The following is a 10,294-nucleotide window of genomic DNA, read 5'->3' on the forward strand; positions in this document are numbered from 1 at the left end:
GAAGGAACAATCTTGAACAATAATCCCGCTAGATTATATTGGTGTCTAAGTCTATGGCAATTGATTAAAAGAAAAATTCTGCATGTAGTGCAGATGTATATGCAGTATTGAATCCACTAAGATGACCTGTGAGAAAACATGGGATGCCAAGTTTTGTTCTTCTTCCAAACAAGGTAAGTGCAAGGATTCTCACTCTTTTTTAGTTAGTTATTTTTAAAAAATATATTCTAAACTATCCTTCATTCAACAGCTTCCAGGGTAATGCACAATCATAAAAATACAATATAATAATGTCCTTTAACCAACAATAAAACTGAGAGGCAACATAAATGCAAAACTACTAAGCAGAACAGACACCATAAAAACAATTTAAAATGTCTGGGCAAATAAAAATGTCTTAATATGGCACCTAGGCCTGAGGGTGCTTGCAAAACAAATAGCTCTATGATTCAAGCTGAGCCACCTATTGCAAGGGGATTTGTTTTCAAGGAGTTCAAGACAATGCATATTATTTATTTATTAGATGTATACCCTGCACGTTCTTCCAGAGTAGCCCAGGGCAGCAAACATATCAATACTAATACAATTAAAACTTCTAAAAAAACAGTTTAAGGCTCCTAAAAGTAATCACCTCCGAAATTATTAATTTCAGGATTGCCAGGTACATAACTTTCAGCAATCAGGAGCATGTTCTGGGCAGTGGTTGGTGGTGTCCTGCCATGGTTTGTGCCCAAGGGGCCTAACTGGGGTGTTAGCAACACACTGTTGGTGACGTACTGTCTACTGCTAACTCTTCTGGCTGATTGCAATCCTGGCTCAACTGAACCCTCTGTTCGGACCACAGTTAAAAAGTGAAGTAATTTGCTATCTAAAGTACCATTGGCCCTTAACCGATGTGCTCTTCTAATGCAGTTTGTGAACTGGGATATGAAGATATTTTCTCTATGTAAAGCCCCATCAATCCAAAGATGCCTTCTAATGTACCGTATTTTTTGCTCTATAGGGCACACTTTTTCCCCTCCAAAAATGAAGGAGAAATGTGTATGCATCTTATGGAGCGAATGCAGGCTCCTTGGCTTCAGCGATAGCAACGCGAAGCCTCTGAAGCGCAGAGGGAGAGCTCCCCCCGTGCTCCGGAGGCTTCGCGTTGCTTTTGCTGAAGCCTGGAGAGCGAGAGGGGTCGCTGCGCTCCAAAGGCTTCGGGTCAGCGAAAGGAACCCGTAGCCTTTGGAGTGCAGCGTGAGTTCCCGCTGCACTCCAAAGGCTTCAGGCGGCTCCTGGCTTCAGCAGAGAGGGAGAGCTGTGCAGCGCCCCTTCAGCAAAGCGGGAGGAGAAATGGAAGGGGCTCTGTTTCTCCTGCTGCTTCGCTGAAGGGGTGCTGAGCAGAGAGGGGGAGAATTTTTTTCTTGTCCCCCCCCCCCAAAACAAGGTGCGTCCTATGGTCGGGTGCATCCTATAGAGCGAAAAATACGGTACTTTGAATCTGACCATGTCTGCTCAGTGCCTTACTGTTTGTTCTATTACAAGAAATGTTTGCCTAATCTTGTTGCTTTTTCACCTTTGAAAGTGCCTAATAGATATCTATATCTCTACTTAGTACAACATTGTGCTTGAATTTCAAGTATTATAAATACCCCTCTTCTTTGCACTGACAGTGGCTAGATGGAATTGAGAATTGCCTCTGAGCATTTATGTGCTCTTTCAGGTGCTTGGGTGCAAGGCATTTAGGGCCTTGAATTACTAATACCTTGAATTGGGCCCAGTAGCTCACTGGCAGCCTGTGTAGCCCTCTAAGGACCAGTGACACATGGTCCCATTTGGCTGCCCCACTTACTCACCTAGCAGTCGCATTCTGCACTAGTTGCAGCCTAGTTGCAGCCTCCAAGACAGCCCCACATAGAGCACATCAGAGTAGTCAAGGCAGATGGTCACAAAAAGCATGGGCAACTGAGGCCTGGCTTTCCTGATCCAGGAACAGGCATACATAGCTGATGAACCAGCCTAAGCTGGGCATAAGCATTTCTGGTCACAGAAGCCATCTGATACTCCAATGACAAGTCTAAATCCAGAAGAACTCCCAGACAACAGATCTGTTCTTCAGTGGAATTATAGCCTCTCCATCCATATGATTTTTATGGATTATGTTTTATCTGAGCCCCACCTATTTATTTAAAATATTTGTAACCTGCTTTTTAAACTAAATGTCTTCAAGGCAGCTAAGAATACAGAGTCCAAATGTTGTGAAAGCATACCTAAATTATTAAGTGCTAGTTGACAGAGACTTTAAGCATTGCAGCAGAAACAAGAGTCACGGCAAGCCAAAAGCCAACCAGAAGCAAATTGGGCCAATCCTACTCTGTTTTAAAGATAGAACTCAATGTTGACCATTATAAACCAGGTAAAGTGGGAAACAAACTTATGTAGCATGGATAATGACCAGGGGATCCTGCCGAGTTGTTTCCCGCTGTGATCTAAAGTTAGTCACAGAGGAGCTATCAATGTTTGGAGCTTCCCTGCCTCACTCTGAGATACATGAAGATGACCTCCACTTTTCTGTTGAATATCCACTGATAAAAGAGCATTATGTTGCATAACCTGCATACCATCACAATTTCATGGAACTTCATGAGCTCAGAAGCCAGAACCAAAGAAATGAGCCTGAAGACCAAAACAAAAACCAAGAAGCCACAAACAAAGAAGCAAGTGCAGACTCAGAAGGTGAGAGAAAGATGAGGAAAAGTCAGCAAAGAGAGGTAGCTTAACATTGCTGCTGCACTTTCTGTGTCCTACTTTGGCTTTTGTAGCACTGAATGATCATTGGACTGTCAGTGAGAAACAGCAGCATGTAGCACACTCTAAAATAGTGAGTTCATTTTCTAAGACAAAGATGAGCAATTGTCTAGCTGACCTAGCAAGGTTTCCTCAAAAGCAAACCAAGAAATGAGTTCCATGTTGCACTGCAATATAGTCACCTTAAAATCTTACGGCTATAGTATTTTCTTGTACTGCTTAGCATGTTCATATTGAGATGCCTCATCCAGTGGATTCCAGATGGTCGGGGCTTGAGGGATCTAAATACATTTAACAAGTTCCTTAAATTCACACATTGCAGCTCCTCCTTTCATCGAGGCAGATTGAGATAAAATAGTAGAGGTGGGAATGGAGTGTCACGGGCAAATTATACAAACAGAGAGACTATTTCCAGAGACAGATGGACCGTAACTCCCCTGTAATTTCATCTTATCGTCTTGAAAGTGGTGTGGTATGAAAGCCAATTCAGAATGTGAACAGTGCTGGAGAAAATAATGTGCTGGATGCTTAAAAAAAGAGAACAATTTGCACTTTGGGAACTTTTCAGAGTTTAAGAAAGAGAGAGGAAAAAATTGCACAATATCTGGTACACAAACACCCCAAAAGGACAGTTTAAGGTGAAGAATATCAAGTTTGTGATATTCTTTAAAAGAGGATCAGATAAATTCATGGAGAACGAGGCTATCAATGGCTACTAGCCATGATGATTAAGAATTGCCTCCACTGTTGGTGGTGGTCTGCCTCTGAACACCAGTTGCTGGGAAACTATGGGTCCGTCAATGGAAGTAGTGCCCAACCCACTTTTTGCCAACTTGTAAAATGTTGGGGTGGTATCCAGCAAAGTACTAGCTCAACTAGTATAGAAGGGTTTTTTTTGTCTACACAACAGAATGTTCCCTCCCGCTCCTCTTTCTACGTGTCACCATAAATATGTTCTGGGGCTTCCTTCCAACCCTCAAGAGCAGATCTGTTGAGGGCTCAGAGGGTTTGTGGGGAGAAAAGGGCAGGAAGTTCTATTGTGCAAGCAGAAATCCTTGTGGTAGTGGAAGTACTTCATTGGACACTGCCCTTGGTAAAAAATTTTCACCCTCCTTTGTGGACCCCACTCTATGCACACTTCCATCTGACAAGAGAAAAGACCCACAGAAGGAACTGGAGTGGTGGTGATGCAGAGAGAGTTATGTTGAGGAAAAGAAAGCAAAATATGGATGGCGGTAAAGGGAACCCCGACCGTTAGGTCCAGTCACGGATGACTCTAGGGTTGCGGCGCTCATCTCACTTTACTGGCCGAGGGAGCTGGCGTACAGCTTCCAGGTCATGTGACTGAGCCGCTTCTGGCCAACCAGAGCAGTGCACGGAAACGCCGTTTACCTTCCCGCCAGAGCAGTACCTATTTATCTACTTGCACTTTGACGTGCTTTCGAACTGCTGGGTTGGCAGGAGCAGGGACCGAGCAACGCGAGCTCACCCCGTTGTGGGGATTCGATCTGCCAACATTCTGATCCGCAAGTCCTAGGCTCTGTGGTTCAACCCACAGCGCCACCCGCATCCCATGGCATAAGTGTTGCTAATTACAGTTGATATGTATTGATGAAACTGGCAAACAATCTGTAAACCTTTCCAGACTGTAGACCAGGCATAGGCAAACTCGGCCCTCCAGATGTTTTGGGACTACAACTCCCATCATCCCTGACCACCGGTCCTGTTAGCTAGGGTTGATAGGAGTTGTAGCCCCAAAACATCTGGAGGGCTGAGTTTGCCTATGCCTGCTGTAGACGTTGGCAATATGATAATGCACAAAATGCAGCTTCTGAACTAGCTTCAAGGGAAGCCTCACACAGAGAAAGTTACAGTAGCCCAACTTTGAGGTTGCCAGTGTGGGGGTCACTGTAGTGTGGTGCTACAGAAAGACAACTTGAGCCTCTCTGTTGCTTTGGAATGAGTTTTCTGGAGATACAAGGAGGTGGCAACTCCTGAAACACTTTTGCTGTTTGCTACCATATGATTAGGTCAGTTAGCTTTCCAGACATCTGAAATTCAGTTTCAGTTTAGAGAGAAACTAGTGAAAGGGCTTTTTTGTCACAGCTATAGTCCCAGAAAAAGTTACAAGAATAAAGAGTTAGAAGAACATTTGTATGGCATTCTAAGATTATTCCACTGCTTTTTCTCTGGAGAAATAGTGCATGGACAAAGTTTTCTTTTCAAAAATACAGTGAATCATTAATGTTTGTACTGTTTTGCAAAGAAAGATTCATGACTATCAGAGTTCAGGCCTAGTATTAGATTTATATGTATGAACTGAGATAAAGTATTTTAAAGCTGGAATGTATATTCAATCAGGCAGCATTTTACTGTGTTTTACTGTAAATTGGTTTGATGTTGAAAGGTTTATTTCACTATTGTCCAATAATTTATTTGTCCCTCCCACTTCTCTGAAAACAAAACTGAAGTCTTAAACATTATTAGTCAATGATTATTTTTAAGATTGGTATTAAAGTTTAAAAGTAAATAAAAAAGGAGAATGGACTTTCCGAGTTTCTTGCAGTTTTGTGCGGTGTATTCTGAGTTATTGAGTCTAAACAGCAGAAATGCAATGCATTTGTTTGAGCAGAGGCCAAGTCTGGACCTCCAGCTCATTTTTAATTGACTACCATTCAGACATGACCTAGATCAAACGGTGCCCAGACAAGGATATATTTGGCGCTTCTTCCACTTACTCAACTTTTATTTATCTTTTTAAAGAACGGCATTTGTAGCTCCTTTCACAACTTGGATGCATGATTTGCATGCATGATTTATCCCTATAACAGAAGGTGATAACGTGCATGCATGGATCACATCAGAATTCCTAACATGCACAGCAATTGATGAACCGGCACAGATGATGTGAATTCTCCCCTTCCCACGCATACAATGATAGTATGATGTTGGCAACACAGGTCAGCAATGTCAGTTTTACAGCTGTTCATACTATTTGTTTCAGCTGTTAACAGCCTGAGAGTGCCCTGTTCCCAGGTTTGGTACCCTGGACTATCACAGGCCCTGCTAGCAATTACTATGTGAGAGTGCTTGTGTGTGAATTGGATTGCCAAGTATTTATTTACAAAATACTGGTTCCTTGGGTGGCAACAAGGAACAACACAGTGGGTCAAATGGTGCTTGGAGGAATCTGGTGGTTTAGGGCAGAGTCACGAAAAAATAGCATGTGTTGGGAAAGGGCTAAAATTTCCATGAACTTTGTTTTTCCTAGTAGGTTGGTACATGGACACATTACGTTGAGGAGGGAATTATAATGACAAGTGGTTCTGGATGCCTTAAGGCAGGGATAGTGAATGCCATTGTCCATGCTGGTTGAAACTAATGGGAACTGGAGTCTTAACAATACAGTGGAACCTTGGTTCTCGAACTTAATCCATTCCGGGAATCCATTTGACTCCCAAAACTGTTCAAAAACCAAGGCACAGCTTCTGATTTGCTGCAGGAGCTTCCTGCACTCAATCAAAAGCTGCGGAAGCTGCGTTGGATGTCCGGCTTATGAAAAACATTCTCAAACTGCAACACTTACTTCCGGGTTTGTGGCGTTCTGGAGCCAATTTGTTCTGGAGCCAAGCCATTCGGGAACCAAGGTACCAGTGTATAAGGAGGTCACTACAGCTGCCCTTGTTTTAAGAGGACTAACACAGTCATACAGGATACAGGACAGGAGGATATGTATGTATCGTGGGGCAGGGGTGGGTATGTAATGCCTGATCCTAGATTGTGGGCTGTGCAAAATAGGTATAAAAGATATAGTGACATTGGTTTGAAAGGAGCTTTTGGAGAGCAGCAAAGACTAGGGGAAACAGTGGAGTAGAGAAACTGAAGAGAGAACTAAGGAAGAAGAGAGAAGGGAAAAAAATGGATAGATGAAGCAGAGAGAAGGTTTGGCTCTTGATAGACTGAAAAGACCTGTGATAAGTGTCTATTCAGCTAGCAATACTGAATTGACTTTTTTTTAAGTTGTTCGTTTATTCAACAAATCCACTGTTGCCAAGTAACAGTTGTGCAGGTGTTTTAAACGTTCGTTAATTGTTATAATTGTTCATTAACTGGCTGCCTTAGCAGTTTCTAATATTATGAGATAAAGAAATATCGTGAAAAGTCATGATCAGAGCAACAAGAGAAGTGAATGCTTTGCTTAGTAGCATGCTGGATTGATATCAGGGGTTCAAGGTGGAACAGGACCAGAGAGGAGAAAACTCCTTTAGTCTGAGAGACAACCAGGGCATGAACCAGGGTTTTACTGAGAAGACAGAAAGGAAGGACATGTTTTTGAAACATTTGAATAAGAGAAGCAATGTGATTTGGTGAGGGACAAAGCAGGCAGAGGAGTCAAAGCCAAATCTATGTGCCTGTTCCAGGGTGGATGGTGACATTTTCAATTGATGTTGTATGTGAGGAGGAGGACTGAGAAGGAAACATGAGACATTCATTTCATGATTAGAAAGAATTGCTGTATATTGGCGATACTGCATTCCTGCCTCTTCCCATTTTGCAGCTATGCCTTCTGAGGCACGGATAATTGTTGTTAATAAGAATAATTTTGAAAAATCACATGAGGGTGTCATGCAGAATGTTAGGTATTATTTACCTATCTATATACACTTATAGGCAGAGAGAGATAAATACAGCAGGCATAAAGAGTTTCAAAAAGTCTCCTGTGCGCATGATCTTCCTTCGTGACGTGACTGCAGCTAATGTCGCAGTCTGATTTATTTCCCAAGGACTGCAGCAAACGGTGTAAGTGCATACAAGATAATCGTGTTGGTGATGGACGCACAGGAGAAGAATGCATTGTGCATAATAAAGAGGCATCTAAAAATAGCAAATGGTTTGTCTTTGGTTTTGTACAATGGTAAACATGTTAACATATAGATTTCATAAAGTGTATTGATTCTAGGTTTGTTTGGCTACCCGTTTACATCGTCTGATGAAAATCTGCTGACCCTGCCTCATTTTAGTAACTTCTCCCTCTGCTCCATTTTCAGCTGCCATTCTCCGCTAGTATACTCTCTCTCAATACAGTTGCTTACTCATCTTTTATTATAAAATGTGTTGAATTGTTCTCTGAATGAACAACTTGTAATATTCAGATGACAACAGAGGCAGTGTAGCAAATTTTATCAAGGGATTATAGGAGGGTAGAACCACTAACATTTTCACTGTAACTACATCTTGATATGCAGCAATTAGCTGGTAAAGCTTTTATTGGCATAGAGATTGTTGTTATCACCAGCTAATTGCAGTGTTGCTGTTGAGGGCACACTCACAGAGACTGGTTGGAAAGTTGGCAACCCTGTAGGAGGGATTAATTTCACTACCAAGCTCTGTTCAGGTGTTATGCATGAAGAGGGAGTGGCAACCCAAGTAGGGGCCATGAGGCTGCAATGCATATGCCAGCCTTGTCCCCAACACCTTCATCCATCCCTTTCTGTGTTGAGTGGGAAGAGCTCCTTGAAGAAAAGGTAGGATATAAATGCTACAAATACCTAATAAAAACATGCTTAAAGGTCTCCTCATGTTTGGGAACCATGCATTATCAGAGACCCTGATTTTTTTTTGCTAATATGAACATTAATTATACTGTACATATTAGAATATATTAAAAAGATGACATCCAATGAATGCCTAATGCAAAGAAAGTCCTTTTGGAACTAAATGTAAACGGTTCTAGAATGTATAAGCTCAGAGAGACAGCTGTATCTTCTGAGAAGTCCTTGGTATAGAAAACTTGTACTAGGCAGCAGATGGTAGCCATTTTTCAAATTAATTCTTATTGCCATCTGAATCTGCTGTTAGCCTGGTATGTGTATATATAATAGGGTTTTGTAATCTCTTGCTTTTCCCATTAGCCATATTATGCTTAGCCATGTACTCTGTGCTAATGCAACCGAAGAAGAAGAAAGCCTTCACAGGCAATGATGCCAACTTTGGTTTGGCTACCCTGTTCCACCTCCAGACCCCCAGTCCCCCCCCCTTCCCTCTAATTCCCCTCCATCACTGGCCTTTGTTATAAAACATTCCCAATATTGTGCTAGCAGAAATACAGTGGTACCTCAGGTTACATACGCTTCAGGTTACAGACTCTGCTAACCCAGAAATAGAGCTTCAGGTTAAGAACTTTGCTTCAGCATGAGAACAGAAATTGTGCTCTGGCGGCGCTGCGGCAGCAGGAGGCCCCATTAGCTAAAATGGTGCTTCAGATTAAGAACAGTTTCAGGTTAAGTACTGACCTCCAGAACAAATTAAGTACTTAACCCGAGGTATCACTGTAATGCAAAGTAAGCAAATATGGCATAGCAGGTTTGTAGAATTTTTAATTCCAGGAGCTTCCTTCATTAATGTTTTGAATACTTTTTTAGTGCCAGAGACATCCAGACCTGGCAATAATGTCCCCCTTTCTTGAAAATTAGCCTATCACCCCTGAAATGAGGTGTTTCAGCAGCGATTGGGGGGCAGAGTTTGGGGACATGACCTTCCAGAAAGTGGAGATTGATTCACTTTCTCTTTATTTTTATGAGTGCCATCAAAGCCTTAATTGAATTATACCAGCTGGCTTGTTTTTATTGCAGCCCTAACAGACTTTCTGTATTCTGCTCCCCCCAACCGGAGTTTTAGCAGACCATACACTCCATACTGGGTCACAATCCCTGCTCATGGGGAGGCTATTTCTGGGAGCGTGATCTTGGGATGCTCACAAAAGCGTAATAAGTAGCTTGGACCTGGGAGCCCTTCTGATTTTTTCAGTGCTGATCGCCTAACAGATGCCTGGAGTCAATGCATCATCAGTGCATTGAGTCACAGCAGCGAAGTTATTAACAACTGATTTGTGTGGAAGCAAAGCTGGCCACAGTAGTTATCATTTCTTCTAATAGCAAACATTGAGTGGCTTTTAGACAATAATGGAACTTCCATGATTTTGGTGCGCATTGCTCAAATGGATAGCATTACTGTCAGCTATTTGCTTCCTTTCCACCACTCCTCCCCCTTTTAATTACCACAATGTTGAGCCCCATTCCCTCCCTCGAATAGCACAAAACAGCTTTCCCTTTCTTTTGTAGTGTGCATGTTTGTATGTTGTTTTAATCTGATCACACTACGTTAGCTTTGGACTTGAATGCGAGGAATCTTCCTCTGAAGGCATGGAGGAGTAAAGGGTATGTACACTTGTGAAGATATCCATGACCTGGGAGCATGGATGGCAGATTGAGAGTATATGGGTAAAAGATGTAGGAGAGGAAAACAACAGTGACCACACTGTGAGTTTCTGATGTCTGATGGAACTCAAACTCTGCCAAGAATGTAAGGTCCAACAAATTCCTCTACTGCCTCACTGACAATTTCATTTTCCAGAAGGCAGAAGATGCAGCAAGGGGGTCATCTATCTTGGACCTGGTCCTCACCAACAGGGAGGAACTCATCAATGAAGTAAAAGTACAGGGAA

Source organism: Podarcis tiliguerta, assembly GCF_965153285.1.
Source record: "Podarcis tiliguerta genome assembly, chromosome: 5".
In the NCBI taxonomy this organism is placed as follows: domain Eukaryota; kingdom Metazoa; phylum Chordata; class Lepidosauria; order Squamata; family Lacertidae; genus Podarcis; species Podarcis tiliguerta.